The sequence below is a fragment of the Typopeltis vanoorti genome, chromosome 6 (genome assembly GCF_054136105.1).
Source record: "Typopeltis vanoorti isolate ZY-2024b chromosome 6, IOZ_Tvanoo_1.0, whole genome shotgun sequence".
NCBI lineage: Eukaryota > Metazoa > Arthropoda > Arachnida > Uropygi > Thelyphonidae > Typopeltis > Typopeltis vanoorti.
The window spans coordinates 61,751,534-61,770,155 of record NC_143554.1 but is presented as its reverse complement, the minus strand read 5'-3'; positions in this window follow the sequence as shown (position 1 = coordinate 61,770,155).

Here is an 18,622-nt window from a genome sequence, read left to right as displayed (position 1 = left end):
AAGAAAAAAACTACGTTCCACTTTTGAATTTTTGACAATAGGAGCTGACACTGTTTCACCTAAACAGCCTTTACGCAAGAACTTATGAAACTATCGCAACACGCATGCGTTAGTTGGAAAGAGCACACTCTAGCGGTCCAATTCTATTTACAATACATCTACAAAAATATGCCTCGTTATTTTGGGTTTATTTTTTGTGAATATACATTTAGAGATGCTTTTTTAAAATTAGGCTGCTGCTGCTGCTGCTGCTGATAATAATGCTGACTTGATCGGAAAGAATTCTATATTCAGAAAGCTACATTACTCAATATGAACTGTAAAACAATATCCATATTATGGTCTGAAAGGCCATCTTTCTGGCTAATGGCACATTATATTCACCACATCCATGGAGAGTCGTGTTTTGCTAAGAATCAAGTTGGCACCACTACTAGAACTGTCTTTCATTGTCAAACGAAGCGCTCTATGTTCCGATTTGCAATGCCCACCAATAAATTGCTAAGCCAAATTAGTGCACTCATATGCTTTAGTCTTTTTATTCCTAGTCTGACGTATCGAAAATGATTGTTGTTGTTTTTTACGAAAATATAACCAAAAAAGGTTTCTAAAAGCATAGCACATCGGCATTATTACTGTAGACGTACTAAGGGTTTGATAATCCTACAGAACACTTTAAAGCTACTGCAGTTCTTCAATAAGGACTGGTAGTAATAATGTTCATCTATCAACTAAGAAGGCTTTCACTAGCATCCACACCGACGCTGGAAATCGAACCTACAGAGCCTGACACTGGGAAAGAGAGTGTACTCTTACCATTCTAACCACTTGGTCCACTAATTTCACTGCATAACAGGATGGCACTAGTTAAAAATCGGAAAAAATCAACATCGAATCGTCCCAAAAGAATTTGACTGCTAGCGTTCTTTTATATAGGAAAAAGTTGCATCGATAAGAGAATGTATCTCTTAGGCTGTATCTGAAACCTACGAATATTACCATTAGTGGTGTTCCAGTTCAGTATCGTAATAATCTTCGAAACTGAATGTAAAACCAAATTCAAACTTAATCTTTAATGTGTGAAATGATGTAGAATAGAGAACTGGAAAACGACAGTTTATTTGTAGAAAAATAATAAAATGTTGTGCAAAAATCAAGCTAACAACTGTCAGCTGTGATCGTCGTTACAGATGATCTTGAAGACTCTTTGAGGCGAGGGTACAGTAGTCAAAGGCCGCTATTTTGTGTACCTTAATCCTAAAGTATTTTTATCCGAAATATAGTCAATTCTACAGTCAATGTTTTTGAATCACAGGGTTAAAATACAAGTTGTCTTATGAAGAAGCTCTACTTAACAAAGATCAACTTTAAAGAACTGGAGTTTACCAGTGCAGTATAATAGCACACGAATCACAAGATTCTAAAATCGCAATGTCCAATGCAATGCTCACCCCCCCACACACAATATTTTTACATTAAAATTAAGTTACAAACTTGTCTACAATTATTTCTAAAAGGAAGAACATCTCTTAGAAATAACTTAGAACTCATAGCTGATTACATAACAGAATGACCTGAACAGACCACGTATTAGAGGAACATTTCCATCGAAAGTTATACTTTTAAATTTTAAAATTCGAATAATGAATCAGATATTATTAATTTCGACCTAAATTTCCCGTAGTGTAATCGGTAGAAAAGATGGTGCAGTTCTCTAATATCCAAAGCGCTAACATCAGTCACAGCCAATACGCTGAACTCCGAATTATATGGCACGCTTCACTAAGTTGAAGGTAATCTATCCGTTGAACTTCAGTACTATCAAATAAACCGGCAATTTTTTTTTCAATTTTTTTCAAAATAGACATCAGTTTTTCCTCTTCATTTATTTTTGATAACACCCATATCTACAGGGAAGACAGTTTCTCTCAATCTACTAACATGGATATATATTTGGAAAGAAGTCAGCGGACACCGTACTGTGAAAAACAAGCAGTCATGGCTCCCACCCCAATAAATGAAGGACCTCCTTTCGCTGCGATGAGAGCAGTAATCATACGGTGCATCCTTTCCACAAGCGTACGATTGTAATCAATGGGAATTTTAGACCATCTTCCTGTAGGCATGTAATGAGATCCGGGACTGTGGTGGGGAAGACGTTTCTTGGCCTATCTGGTGTCGGACCTAATCCGACACCAGACTCTCCACTTCATCACACACATGTTTAATAGGGTTGAAATCAGGGCTCTGTGGAGTCCAGTCAAGTGTGGTGACGTTTCATATCCACAAACGATGCAGTTACAGGAGCAGTCTTATGGCACATGCATTGTCTTGCTGAAAGAGACAATGGTCATTTTTGTAGAAAGGCAACAAAGTAGGAAGCTTTGCATTGTCCACAGTGTTCAGATACTTCTCGGAGTTCAATGTTTATGGCACTGCAAACACAGGTCTGAGGCCAAAACCAGGTTTGGGGTTAACATGGAGACGTTCACCGGATGTTCACGCAACACCCTCTACCAAGCAGAAGGACGACTTTGGGTGATTCATCGTCGCTCCGTAGCATAGCTTTCCAAGCTTCCACCATACACAACCTTTGCATCACCGAAGACAAAGTTACGTTGATTCGAATAATGTAGGGCTTGCATATTACGATCCTTCCACGGAAAGCCATACTGTGAGTTTCGGTTCTGATTTTTTTCGTGTGTAGATTCGTGTTTCATTCGATGCTCGGAACTCCGCATTCAATGTCTCGGCCGACGAATGGCAGTTTTTACATATTATCCATCGTTGCAGCCGACGGTCACGTTCGGTGAGTGTTGCGGGTTGTCCACTGCGGTAGCACTTGCAATTGACTCCCAGCACTTCCATCTCAATATGGTATCACTAATTGTTGACCTTGGATGGCCGAATTTGTCAACAATTTGCCGAACAGACAGGCCTCCAACATGGCATTCAATCAAACGCCTCTTTCAAATTCCGTCAGTTCTCTTTTCGCAACCATTTCACAGTTACACTGACTTGGGAGCATCATCTTCCTCCGATTTATACCGGCTACCGTGACTCGTTACGTGGCATGATGCGCCTTGCTCATGGGGATATCTCTTGACTTCTTTTCAATAATGCCGGCCAGGTTGGCCGAGTGGTTAGCGCAGTCGTTCTCCAGCCTAAAGACTGCGGGTTCGAATCCTGCTTCGGGCATGGTTCTTTTTGATTCACTGTGAAAATACCAGTGATGGGCGGTAGATGGCGTTGGTGTAGAATCTACTGTAGATGATGATGGTAATTGCAGTTCGTTGTAGTTAGTGGAGGCAAAGAGTTGTAGAGTAGGTGCCCTCCCTCGATGAATCCCCTGTACTCCCTGAAGGTGTCATGTAATAATAATAATAACCTGTTCTCAAGGTGCATCAGCTGACAAGAATTAAACAATTTTATTTAAGAATAGTAAATGATAACTTACATAGATGGCAGCACTTGCACTAAATGAATTCGGTATCTTTGGAAATGTCATACAGTTTGAATCAAAACTTTGATTCAAATCATTAAATTAAATTAAAGTCATTATTTCTGTTTGTTTTTTTAAGACTTTGTGATTATGAGAAACCAAAAAACTTATTTAGAATGCTTAACCTCTTAGATGAGTCATCGCACTCTTTGGAGGTATCATGCAATAATAATAATAATTATTATTATCACTGACGCACGAACACGTATAAAATCTCGCATGGTGAAGTGAAAGAGCGACAGTTGAGAAGATTCCTATGCTTTAGACTTAATAACTTATAACTTATGTTATCAAGATTACAGTAGTTACAGTAGATATGATATGATAGATATTCAGTTATTTACTAAATCAACAGCTTACAATAAGCTTGCAATTTTGCTTTTAATGTATTTAATGATTTATTCTTTCCTCCATCTGAAAAGAATAAATAACAGGAATTCGTTAAATAATCAACTGCTCTTGAATTTACAAGGAATGTAGTTACTGTATGTTTTTATGCATTCCATAGTAACTTTGAGACATAAACCTGAAACAGGTGATGAGAACACGAAACGAATTATTGTGTTTATTTAGTAGTAGTTATGAGATATATTCAGGTATATTTAAGATTTCAATAGAAATATTTCAACACGTAATTATTAAACAGGGATTCCTAGCTTTTTTGTTTTGGCCTGAAGACCACTTTACGCGATCATTCTTTTCTATCTGTCCCTTCATGGAAAGTGCGAAGGTCATCACTCTCTCAAACAATGTAACGACGTCGGCACCATTTAATGTCCACCATTTAATTTAATGATAGATGTGCGTATAGGGGAGTATTAGGGGAGAGGAGACAGCGAGATGTATGCAGCGGAAAAAAGTAGGACGCCCTCTCGCGATGAGTCCTTGGATTCCTTGGAAGTGCCACGCTGTAATTTTTTAATACTTTATGTCTTGCATACATATAAAAATTACATTATAGAATTATAGAAATTACAAAATTTAAAAATTATAAAAATTACATACATATAATAATAATAATATTTTTTTTTTTTTTTTTTTTATGGAAAGAATTAAAGCGATATCCAAATAACACAACTTTAAAAACTGAATATAAGATAACAAGGAATCGCCTTACAACACAAATCAGAAATGCAAAAAGAAGCTACTACAGAGACAAACTAACCTCCGCACAAAACAACATGAAACAAACCTGGCATCTGATTAATGAGATGCTAGATTCTGTTCCCAACACCACTGCCTCCGAAACCATAAAGCACGGCTTCATGAAAGACGCAAAACCTATCCAACAACTAGCAAATGACTTTAACCAATACTTTGCAGACTCCATCCAAGAACTGCAATGAAATATTTCCCCAATCACAAAACGAGACCCTCCACTTGGACCGCGATCAAAACAGACATTATGGTTCCCAACCATAAAAGAAGCAGAACTTCTCTCAGCAATACATCAAATCAAACCAAACAAAGGCCCAGGAATAGATGGTATCAGACCTAAAGATATAAAGCAACATGCAACTAGTTTAAGTCCTTTCCTACTAAAACTAATAAATAAAATATTTAAAACAGGACAGATACCAAGTATGCTAAAGACCGCCATAATTACACCCATATACAAACAAGGAAAAAGAAATTTAATCAGCAATTACAGACCCATAGCAACATTACCAATTATCAATCAAATTATGCAGCGGATCATACTGAAGAAACTCACAGCATACACTGAGATCTTTAATATTATCCCCAAAACACGATATGGTTTTCAGAAAAATAAGGGAACAACATCTCTCTTGGAAGACTTTACAGACGTAATTAATACCGCCTTAGACAAAAACAAAATAGCCATGGTAGTCTTTATAGATCTAACCAAAGCATTCGATACACTTACACATCAAACCTTGTTAGAAAAGCTGAGGCATGTTGGAATAGACCTCTTCACAGGTGGTTTACAAACTACCTCCAAAATAGAAAGCATATCACACGTATCGGATCAAACCGAAGCAGAGAGCTACCAGTAACCTGTGGAGTGCCACAGGGAGCTGTACTCTCCCCAACTCTATTCAACATTTACACGCACGATATTAATCAGTTACCACTCAAAGGTAAGATATTCCAGTACACAGACGATACAGCAATAATATCCATCCATAATAACGCAAGCATAGCCCAAACAAATATGCAACATGATATAAATCTGATCATAGACTGGCTCACGAAAAACTCCATACACTTAAACTCAGAAAAGACAAAATTAATGATATTCAGAAATCCACTGACTCGACCAGTTGATAACAAATATATAACCATCCAACATCCACTTTCCAACACAAAAAACACACAGAACAGCAAAACCACTACAATCACTCAGGTTGAAACAATACGATACCTTGGAATTTACCTCGATGCAGATATGAACTGGAATAGCCATATAAAACATCTACACAACAAACTCCGAACAATAAGTGGCAAACTCTACAGATTAAAAGACATAGTTCTCATACGCCTAAAAACACTAATATACAGAGCACTATGCCAAAATATACTAAGATACGCTATAACAACGTATGCTTTCTGTGCACCCTACAAATTAAATAGATTAATGTCGCTACAGTACAAAATGACAAAACTGATCTTTTGGGAACAAAGAGAAAATCACGACCTTATAAACATTGCAATGGCAGAACACAAAATACTGACAGGAAATCATTTATGTCACTATGCAGCCTTGCTAAAACATTATTTCGATGCCAACTACAGGACAGTTAGAAATACATACCGTATAACAAGACCTCAGACTACTAATTATATCACATATAAATACAATAATCACTACGGAAAGGCCACGCGAAACTTCTACATCCCATACATGATAAACAAATTACCTTTTGAATACAGAAACCTTACAAACTACAATAGCCTGAAAACAGCTCTAAGGACATACTACGAACAAGAAACACGCACCCAAAATACCATACAAACTTAATGAAACACAATATATTCGCTCAGGCTTCCAGTTCAGCGACACATCAGTACATTCCAATTTATTGTGTGTGTGTGTGTGTGTGTGTGTGTGTGTGTGTGTGTGTGTGTGTGTGTGTGTGTGTGTGTGTGTGTGTGTGTGTGTGTGTGTGTGTGTGTGTGTGTGTGTGTGTGTGTGTGTGTGTGTGTGTGTGTGCGTGCGTGCGCGCGCGTGCGCGCGCGAATTTCTTAATCATAGATTCCGTAGCATCCTAACACAGCAAAAAAAAAAAAAATACATAATAACCAACTGGTGTCATCCTCAGATAAGCTTACATTTAAGCTTCGAGGATGAAAGGGAAAAAAAAATTAGTTCTCATCCAAGATGTATCATATGTAACCAAATGCATGTAATGTACGTATCACAAGAAAACCTTCTTCTTCTTTCTATCATGGATTTTAGATCAAATGGCCTGTTTCGGTCTCATGCCATCACTTTCTTGGTCTTCCAATTCTTCTTTTCTATTTATTTTATTTCCGTATAGTATTTTTGGCAGTCTACTATTGTCCACTCTATTTAGATGTTCTGGCCATTTTTGTTTAACTTTACTTATATAATGGTTAATTGGTTTTATATTCAGGGCAGAGTTGATAAGGTTTATACTTGCGAATGGAAAATTCCACTTGTGGCAGATACGAACTTTCGATGCCTCATCAAGAAAAGTCTATCCAGCTGGATTCAAATAAGCTCCAAACATCTGCATAAATGGGTATAAGGATATTTAGCAAATGAATGGAGTTATGTTCATCCATAGGCCAATTCTAAACTATTAGAATTAATAACCAATTAATAAACAACTGTTTACAGACTGGTAAATGGTTGAATTTCAAAGCCAAAGAAGGTAGTAGAAAATTTTGCAGTTAAACAGATACAGCCAAATAGATCAAAATAATTCCAGTATCACAGGTGAAGTTGGAAACATAATTTAACGGTTCACACTACCAACAACTGCTAATTGTGTAAATGTTGATAGAGTGGACTAGGGGCACCTTGTGCATAGGCACTGCGGAACTGCAGCACCCCTAATTTTTTTCGATATATAAATATATTTATTAATTTATTTATATTTGCTTGTAATATTTAATTTTATCGTTCGACAATCCTATACAATTCTCTTATTTTGTATAAAAAATAATAAAAATCCATTTTGTAGCACTTAGGCGAAGGACGCTGACAGCACTGTGTTTACCACAGTGTCATATTGCTACGCGCGCAAGCATATGCACGTCATAGTGAGATGCGAGCTATTAGCGTAATGCAGCACTGTCCGTCGCGCAGTTCCACTGTTGTTTATATGCATTTTGCTCCAGTAGTAGAGTGTTCGTAGTGATTATCGTGTATACTCCGTCTCTTTAAATATTTGGAGATTACAATTAAAGGATTTAATTGTAATGTCCAAAAATTGTAAATCCATTCCTTTATTTTATTTTTAAGTAATTTTGAATTATACCAAACTGTAAAATTTTATCGATAATAAACAATATGTTTTCATGTTTATTTAGTTATTTTTTAATTTTTACCATAATTTTGATATTTTATCCAATCAGGTATACACTGTACTTACAGTGTGTATATATATTTCGAAAGTTGAAGCACCCCCCCCCCCCACGATTTCAAGCCACGAGCCGTCACTGGAGTGGACGTTGATAGTGTGCTCGAATTCCTCATGTGGTATGGATTTTTTGAGAATATATAGGTAGTATACGAGTTTTCATCCACTATATTCTATTCCTGACAACCGCAAAATGCAAAACTGTAACTAAAGTGTCAAAGAAAGATCATAAGTAATCAGTTGAAGACTGATAATTGGTGAACAGTTTGAATCCGAACTCTAGTTGTACCATGCCAAAGAAGGAATCAATATGGAGAAATCAGAATATATCCAGGAAAAAATATAGGAATGCTACAAGCTGGTTAAAGCTGGAGAAGTAAGTTAAAGCTCTTGTGATCCTTTCATGTTGATTGCTTTTTCGTCTCCCGAAGACGGCTTTAGATAGGAAAATTTGAGGTGTTATCTAATATTCATGAGCCATTGCAAAACAACGTTTATTGTCATATACAGTATAATCAAAGTAAATTAGAGCAATTTTTTGAACTAAAGATCAGGTTATACGAAACTGGATGGGCTTCTAATAAAGCGGAACACTGAGAATATACGCATGTATACATGGCATTATTCATATACTCATATGATTACGGCCTATGATCATACTATGCTTGAAAAAAACGTAGGCAAGAAACAGAGGGAGAATGAAGATACAGTTAGAGAGAGAAATGGGGGGGGGGGAAAGAAAGTAGAACTGAGAGATCTAAAAAAAGTGAGGTCATGTTTTCCCATGCACGGTAATTGAAATAAGTTTACGATGAAATTTATAAAGGCTTTTCGACTAGGTGAATCAGTTTGTCTCATGTGGTTACGCAAGGTTTTTTTAAGTAAATTCTATTAATATAATAATAAGTGTTTACAAAAGACAAGTATTTCTCTTCCACTCACCTCTAAAACACATTTCAAAACCACAATTACTGTTTTTCTCCAAAGCCATTAAGCATTCTAGTGGAAACTAATTAACATCTAATCATAATTTAATTTTAAAGTGACTTTTTTCTTCTTCCTACAGAGCGTGTTCGTTAAATAGCGATAAAAAAATTCGTATAAAAAGAAACGACAGTTATATTAATTGGAATCATTTATTTATTTTCAGTTTAATCTTCCCTTAACTCAATACAACGTTTACGCGTTTCATTGATATGAGGCACTCGCATCAAATAATGTATATCATATAATGTATCAAATAATGTAAAAATAGTATATCATTTTAATGATATACTATTTTTCCCAATACTGGCACATCTGGCCTACTTTTGTTTTACGGAACAACCTTCTATTTCCCGAATTTGCCAATTTTCAAATTAAATCTAAAGCATATGTTTTCGGTAATTTATTATCCTAAGGCATCACATTTAAGTAATTTGCTAGGCTTATACCAATGAAGAATAAATTTAAAACTGAAAGGCAAAGAAGACGTAGATGCATAATAATAATAAATAAATAAAAACATGTGCAGTGTTTTTAACAAATATGCCATCTGGAAACATTCTTTCAGCAACAGTGTTCGGCACTTCGAGTACAAATATTTTGCAACTCAAATTATTTAATTACTCGTACCATTTTATTTTTATTTTTATCAACCTGTACTTTATGAAGCTCTACTGATGATGGAGATGAAGCCATCAGACCAAAGGGGAGACCTAAACAAATGGCTAGACTGCTTGAAGAGGGGGGGGGGGGGCTTCCATAACCTCTAGAGAAGATCATGGTCCTAAACAGAACTGAATGGGAATGGTTGAACAGTTGCAGAGACCACACTTGAATAGGAATGAATTTGAAGAAGAAGAAGAAGATTGAAATTATGATTGTAATCGTTAGCAGTTTTTCATTCTTTCTAAAATAGATCTTATGAACATAACATGTTTGCCATTGAAGGGAATTTTCTTCTTCGATAATATTGGATTTCGTGATCAGTAATCTATTTAATACGAAGAATTTATTCTAATGAAATACAGAATGACTCGTGTAATTATTTCGCTTTTTTCCCCCCACTTCATAAAAGTGATTATTCCAATCCATAAATAAAGAGGGCGCCATGAATTCGATCCAAGTTTTGTAGCAACGACACGACCAACCAATTGCACAGGTGTTAATGACAGCCTTTGTGTGGGCATCGTAATTACTCAAGGAGAGGCTACTTACTGCACCAATGAGATTCTTGCTTTAGGAGTGCCCCCCCCCCCTTTATCTTTCTAAGCTCTGCTACCCCTCGCTGTTGACTGCACACCGTCAACCTCAGAGTTTGTATTCGAGTTAAGAAGCGTCCTCGTAGAAGACAAATCGTGTCATTAATTGTCGTTATGGCAACTAAGAAGCTTATTCAAGAAGGAAGAAAAGACAAGAAATAGGAGGTTACTAGCGGAGGACGTTATGCCCGAGAAAGTCTCCATTGAAAAGTGCTTTTACTTGCATTCTGATTTAAGACTGGGATGTACGTATTAGATAATCCGAATAAATGCACGCGGTACAGTGACATAACACTTATCAATCTGCAGCCCACCCTCTGCAAATAATGGTTTCATTATAATTGATAACTGGTTATTTTATTAAGATTAAATTATATGCTATGAAATAAATCTTGCGAATTGGTTTTTCGAAACTCAAGGATTTTCTGATATTTGAGAAATAATAATTTCTCTCTCTGCGCTCATATAATTAAATACTCGATTAATTCCCTTGAATGTACAGTAATAGTAAACGAAAACGAAATAGTAAGACATGAACGTCGGTAACTCATTTCTGGCAGTTGCAGTCTACAGGTGGTGTTAACATCGATTATAATGCTAATATGAATTATTGCTATAATGGAAAACTGAATACCTTCATTATTATTATTTCCTCCTGAACATGAAATCCGAAAGATTATGTTTTCAAATGAAGTCCACATGTTTTGGAAAAGGATATTCTGATCATAACATTTAAATACTTTGGTTATGAATAATAATTATTAATCAACAAATTAAAAAAAATGTTTTGCCTTCAAGGTGAAATCGTTCGTGAACAGTTTTATGCTGAATTTGAATTAGCTTAAAGCTTCTCTTTTTTCAGGAATCAGGAATCAAACGTACAAATAAAAAAGTAAATCCTCTAACACCTTTTATTCTTTAGGGACTAGACCGAGCTCCATTAGCTCTAACGTTTGAAGGCATATGGACAGCCAGTCTCAATACTTCAAGTCTTCACTGATAGTGATTTTTAGCTATCAGTAAATCAAGGTTTTTCAAGACAGAGTACTCTAAACGTCTGTCATATTGTGACTTTAAACCTTAATACTCATATTATTGTTTGTGATAGTGATTTTTATATCCGATTTTTTAAGATGTTTCCGGGATAGAAATCCCTACTTGCCTGTGTCAAAGATAGATTCATTTGGGAAACAGCCGAAAAAAAAGCTTAAAAAAAGTTATTTTAGTAGGCGACTCGAATCGAACCTATAAGGGGGGGGGGAGTCTTTCTTCGAGCTGTCTAGCGCTATGGAAGAAAATGACATTTCTACAGAACTACACAGGCACTTAAATTTAGTGTTTAAAACACTTGTTCTAAAATCTTCCCTTGAAGCTTACGTCAGTAAGTTTTGTAATTAAGAACTAGATAAAATCAAGAAGCCATTGATGTTCCACTTGGAGTTTCACAGTGGATACCATTTATCCATATAGGAGAGCATTCTATCAAAACGCCTCTTTCAACCTCTGTCAGTTCCCTTCTCGCAGCTATTTCACCCGGACGGACACAGTTACACTGACTTGGGCGCATCATATTCCTCCAATTTATAACGACTACTGGCACGATGCATATATATATATATATATATATATATAATTCGCCACGCAGTTTCATTTCATTTTATTTTATTTTTTATTGCGTGTTGAGAAACTTAAGTTCTTTTGGTCAAAACACCTTTAGGAAGTACTCTAGCCGAGTGATTAGTATATTTGTACCTCGACTACCAGGCCGATGATTCAGGCGTGGTTTCTGGACCAGGTAAGAATGAAAATCGGAAAGCATTTGGTGCATTTATTGCTTTTTGTGTGTGGAATTATATGTATTATATATTGTCTGTTTAAATGTTCACATGAATATAAAAGACAGTCGTATAAAGAGTGTCAGAGTTATGTTTTAGGCATCCATAAAACATCACAGTATTTTTCTTTCAACCATTTTCTCATTTGCAAGTATAATAACCGAACGTTATTTACGCATTATATTCACAACAGTTCTTTTATTGTTTACCTTTTATTTCATAATAATTGAAACTTATTATAAATATAAAACTGTTTGAATTATTTTTAAATGTAATCAAAAATCTAGTTTGAAACAAAAGTAAAACATTTCATCCTTCTTTCCCACACAACACCATTTACTGCTACTAACAGTTTTGTCTGGAAATTGCGTGTATTCTCATGGACGATTTGCCTGTAGGCGGGATAAAAAAAATCCAACTTTCCAGGAGAAAAAGCTCTGTTACTTTTGTATGAGATCAGCAAACTCACGATCAGTCGGGGGAAAAAAAAAAGATAAATGAAAGAAAAAATATTGCGCCGCTCGTACCATGAAGCTAATTATACTTCTTATTTAAAGAAATATATTTTTATAATGGAACATAAAAATATATCTATGAGAAGTATGACGTCTATGACTAGCCGAAAATTATCGCATATTTTCTAAATAATGAGAATTAAAAAAAATAAAAATAAAATAAAAACGTGTGCTAAAATTGCAGAGAACTTTTAGAAATGTAAAACGAACGTGTCTTTACATAAATTACAGTATTTTGCAGTTTACACACATAGACAGATTTCAAGGAATAAAAGTGAACGCCTGGATTAACAAAAATCAGCAGGCATTTATTTTGTATTATTTTCCCGTCTAACTAAATTAGCAATTTCAGTGTTAGAAGAATATGATAATTTGATACACATCAAACTTATTGCACAAACAATTAAAATAAATTAATACGATAAATTATAAAAATAGCAGTCTCTAGTTTAAAATAAACCAATATTTATAGGTGGTGTTATAGATGTTGCTCTTATTCGCAGCGTAGTTTGTGTCATTGTTTCGTATGCTTTTTTTTTATTGTCTGTTACTTGGCAGAGAATATTTTTCTGTTTTAATTGCTTATTTTATTAACTGTGATGAATAATAACTGTCCGATATTTGGAAATGTGAAAAAGAATGACATTCGTTTTACTTTAATGTGGGCTAATTGCAGTTTAACAAATGACTTGATTTTCGTAGCATTTGATTAGAAAAACGTCATTTATACAAATTTTCACAAACCAAACAGGAAATTGGAAAGCTGCAGCAGAATTTGAACTAATGTACCTTAGTCAGGTTTGAGTAGCATAATATACTTTATTATGTAAATATAAAGTATATTTATGATATACTTTATTTAAAATAATAAAGTATATTATTTTAAAAATAATATACTTTATTAATTATTTTTAATACATGGTTCTTACTTTTTACCATTCCGGTTGGTGTTTCTAAAAGAAAATGAGCAAAGTTAACTTACCTAACAAATCAGTATCAGAAACTTATTTTTTTAGATTTTTACTTATTTTAAAGTTTATTATTATTATTATTATTATTATTATTATTATTATTATTATTATTATTATTTTAAACTTATTTAAAATTTTCCTCTCATTACTGCATTATTAAGTCCTATTGTTTAGTATGCTTCATTATATTCTACGCTTATCAAAGTTACTGATCTCACTTCAACCAGTTTATATTCTTTCCTCACAATTTAGACAAAATAATTGCAATGAGCTGAACTTTCGTGAAGTTCATCTCTTTGCAGCTTTTAAATTTCCACCTTCCTGGTTATAAAATATATATGTACTGCATTGATTTAAAGTTTGTTCGGCTTTGCGAAACAGAAAAATATTCTCTCTAAACTGAGATGAAGTGGAGCGCAATCGCAGTTGTATTTTTTGCAAGTTTTCTGAGTGATGTATGTTTTGCCATATAAATTCAAAATTTAAGCACTAAGCAGTATTTTCTCAACAAAGTCTGAAAAATCGAATAACATGTATGATTATTCACTCATCAGATCTCCACAACTTTTTATAACACTGATTATTTATCCTGTAGAGTAAGGATCACCAGTATTACGAAACAAAGATTAAATTTATTTCGGACATTTAAATTACATCAAGTAATTTTTTTCACCTGATAGGAATTTGTGTGCCAACGCATGTTTGGTCTCTACAACAGGGTTACAGAGAGTATAAAAAATTCATAAAATTCATAAAAACAGACAACACATCCTTAGTTCATATATTTTACTAATGTGCTATAGGTTCATAACCTTTGTGGGCGGGTGTCGCTTTTTATATGTGTATATATATATATTGTGCATCTTCTGATACTTATATAGCTTATACTCACTCCTATTACCGATGTTCAGAAAACGCTGTTTTGGAATTCTAAATTGCTCAATCCTATTACCGACACTTACGTGAGGATGTTAGTCATCTTTGAATGTACTTTTTGACTTAAAATCAAACGCATAATAGCATTTAAAAAACTTGTACTTCAAATGCTGATAGGAAAAAGATTTTCTCGAGTGCTACAATGAAGGAAAAAACCAAATTGGTTAACCTACCGGATAGGAACTGTTGAGTTATGTCAGGCATTCGTGATTTATATTTATTACTCTTGGCGCTTTGGGACTGCATAAGTATTCGGAGTGAAGTGTGGCTTCAGGGCAATCTCTATTTCTTCCCAGAACAACAAGTATACTCCTGGGATGAAAGTGCGGAGACTTGCATTTTCCTATCGAGTACATCTTTCTTTTTTGTTTACTTAGTTCTTCGAAACTTTTTTGAAAATAGTTAAGGAAGTTACTTGTGCAAACAATATTATTAGAAATATACGCATATTTACCAAATTAGATGATCTAAATTCACGCAACTTTTCTTCTCATATTTAAGAAAATATTCCTTCAAGCATTCTTGTGATGGTATATTTTGGTCATTTACTTTCATGCTAGTTCTCTGCTTTAACTATATGGAAGCTATTTATTTATTTTTCTATCAATTTATTCGACTTTAAATATAAATGAATAACAGATACCGGTAAATTGAAAAAAAAATTATCAGAGGTATGAAAATTCTTATGAAAATTTTAAAAAGGTTATCCAATGTTCGGATTCCGATTTTGACTTCTTTTATTTTTTTCCCCCCAAAATTTCCAAGTGCAACTCAGTGGACGCTTAGTTAGAGATTTAGGTAACAGAAATAAGAATTAAATGGTGAACTAATTAGGATTTCTACTCTGGGGACATCAGAATGATAAATGAAATCCAATAACATATAAATAACTATATGGCATGCTCAGATATAAATGTGGTGGACTGTCTCATATATTCTTTCAACGATGTGTGTGTGTGTGTGTGTGTGTGTGTGTGTGTGTGTGTGTGTGTGTGTGTGTGTGTGTGTGTGTGTGTGTGTGTGTGTGTGTGTGTGTGTGTGTGTGTGTGCGTGCGTGCGTGCGCGTATGTGTTGGGGGGGGAGCGTTGCTCTCTTCACTACAGTGGACAAGTATATATCACCAGACCGCAGCCCAAAAAGGATTTGATTTGTTGTGAATCGAATTAATTATTTAGTGAATATCTTGTAGTGAATATCTGGGATTCAATTGGAGTTCTTTACAAGGAAATGCGATTCCAGAATAAAAATAGTTCTTAACATATACTGAAACATTGTTACAGAAGTTAAGGAAGTTAATGAATCTAACTCTACAGGAAGTGAGAAGCATTGACGTATAACTTCCTGCAAATGTGAAATGTATGGCGTTTCCGAGCCAAAAATTCATCAATTCTGCATCACGTGATACGCACTTTTGATCATCAGCTGTAAGTAGTTATTTCTCATACACAAACACACTGCTTGATAATCGCGATGATATTACGTTCTTAATTTGTTTTGAAAATGTTTTCGAATTATTTTTGTAAAACTTTAAGGGTAGCTTTTGCTAAATGCACCGAAAATATCAGTTTTAAAAGAGACTATAATACGGGGATTTTGATTCCACAGATTAATATGCTAAAACAATATTCGAGGCGACAATAAGTAAAGCACCAGATGTAGCTTCCTCAGGTAACAAAGCATATACAAAAGTTATTTCTCATCGCACTAAATATTCAAACGGAATAGCATAATCATTTTTTGTAATGCAACAATTCTATTTCGTTTGTGGCTTATTCCAGTGCTTGCATGTCTTTCTGCATGAGCACTAAGTGGAAGTTCCATTAGCATTATTTACATATTTGAATAAAGAGATAGCTGCTTACATCTCTTCCTCACTACTTTCCTTTGATCGAACATTTATCTTTCTATTCTGACTTAGCATTCTGCTTGCGACACGGTATCACTTTCCGAACTCATTCCCGAGCCAATTAATTCATTTGCATTCAGAAGACGTCACATTTTCCAAGAGAGAGAGAGAGCACTACGATGCCCTAACCAGCTATCTCAACTACCACGAGTGCCTCTTTAAATTTACATTTATATAGGAACCGGGTGACTTCCGTCAGTTGTAGTTGAATCCTTTGGTTAATTTAATAAGTGCGGGTATCTCATTCTTCAATTTCGAATGTTTTTAAGGGTTTTGAAATTTCACTCTCACCCACTGTCTATCCCCCCCTCTCTTTTCCGTTCCCTTTTTTTTTTCTTTTGCTGAATCACGTCTTTTCTTTTATGTGTGGCTTTTATGTATAATTTTATAATTATGCAATATATATTTTAATTATTTAATTTTAATTTAATATATAGAATTCGTGCTTTTCTTACACAAAATGGCAGTACTTAATGGATAAGATAGATGTGCGTTGCTTCATATTTTCGCTTTCTTATTCTTTCTTATTTTCTCCATTCTTTGATGTATCCTTCGATCTTTTTTTTAGTGTTGTTATTCGGATATTCACTTTCATCTTATTCATCTAGATAAAGGTTGAAGTTATATACCAACGCAGCGTGAGTCTCTCCTTGCACTTCGTCTTTCCACTGTATATTCAACTCTCCAATTTATCAGACTTTTCTTGCTTAACTTCTGTATCCTTAAGCACAACTAGGAGGAGAGAGCAACATTCCTTTAGGAAGCGTTCTTTGATAAGAGCGTGAAGGCTTTTTTTTTTTTCGTATTCTTCCCTTATTTGTAGAATTTTTGTTTTGTACGGAAACGTAGTACCCAGATGTCACTTTTATTTTTTTGTTGCTGTTATCCCGAAGCCGCACGTTGACACCATACAAGCGATATATTGACAGGATGTTCCGTAGTCAGTGATTGATGAGATCGTTGACTCCTCTGTCCATCATTCAAAATCTTACAACATTTAACTGGAAGTAAAGGTGGTTTTAGGCTTAGTATCCAAACTGTGTTTTTTAAATGGAATGGAGTAACAGGTGTAGTAATGTTCTTTATCCAATTGCAAGAAACAAAAAGTAGCAATCTTTCTAATTCATTTTGAAGAATAAGTTACGTGACATAAACCATATTAGATTTTAGTTAAAGTAATGCTATAAATGATCTTTCGATGAGAACCATATGAACTTTTTTTTTCGCTTCTACATCGTGTTTCGTTTTGTAAACGTATTTATTTAATCCAATTCATCTAAACAGATTTTCCAACATCATATCCTGATGTGCACTTGAGAGAACCGGAAAGAATTTACACTTGATGTAAATTCTTTCCGATGAAAAAGGAATGGTGGCACACAATGGACTGAAACGGAAGTTCCACTGTTGCGTTTCCGAGCATGCGCAGAAGTGAAGAGAACGAAGAGATCTGAAGCGTTCCGCTATTTGGAAGAATGAAACAGAATACAGCAGAAGAAGAAGAACTGTGGAGATTCTGTGTCTTCGGTATACGAAGACCGCACAGAGATTAGAAGAGTTAGAAATGGAAGAATGAGAGAGGATATCCTTTCTTAAAAGAGAGATAAGTGAAGTTTATAGGAGTGGTTAATCCATATAGGATTTATTTCAGTTAAAGCAGAAACGAATTTTATTGATTTCCAGTTTATATGAAAATGGGCTCAGTAAAGTTTGTTGTATTTCGAATTTTCAGGCAATTTAAAGCTTTTGATATGTTTTTAGTTATTGCTTCCACGAGGTATTGAAAATTTCATATAAAACGCAAATTCAGTAAGAAATGAAACTGTCGATATAGTTTTATTGTTCTGATGAAGTAACTTTCACATAAGAATGTGAATCAAGTTATTGAACTGTCTTGGATGAAGACAAGTTATGTTTTCTTCTGTGCCTCGTGATTTTAGGAAGCAAATTTTTTTATTGGCTTTCCTTCTGTGTAATGCGACTTTTTAGAATATCACTGAAGTATATGAATATGTAATCGCCATACTTTCTGCAAGGAACGTTTCTTAGAGGAATATTCATCAAGTTCGGCAATAAAATGTGGACTTCGGCAAGGAGATGCTCGCTCTACATTTCTCACCGATCTTGTTCAACCTATCTAGCA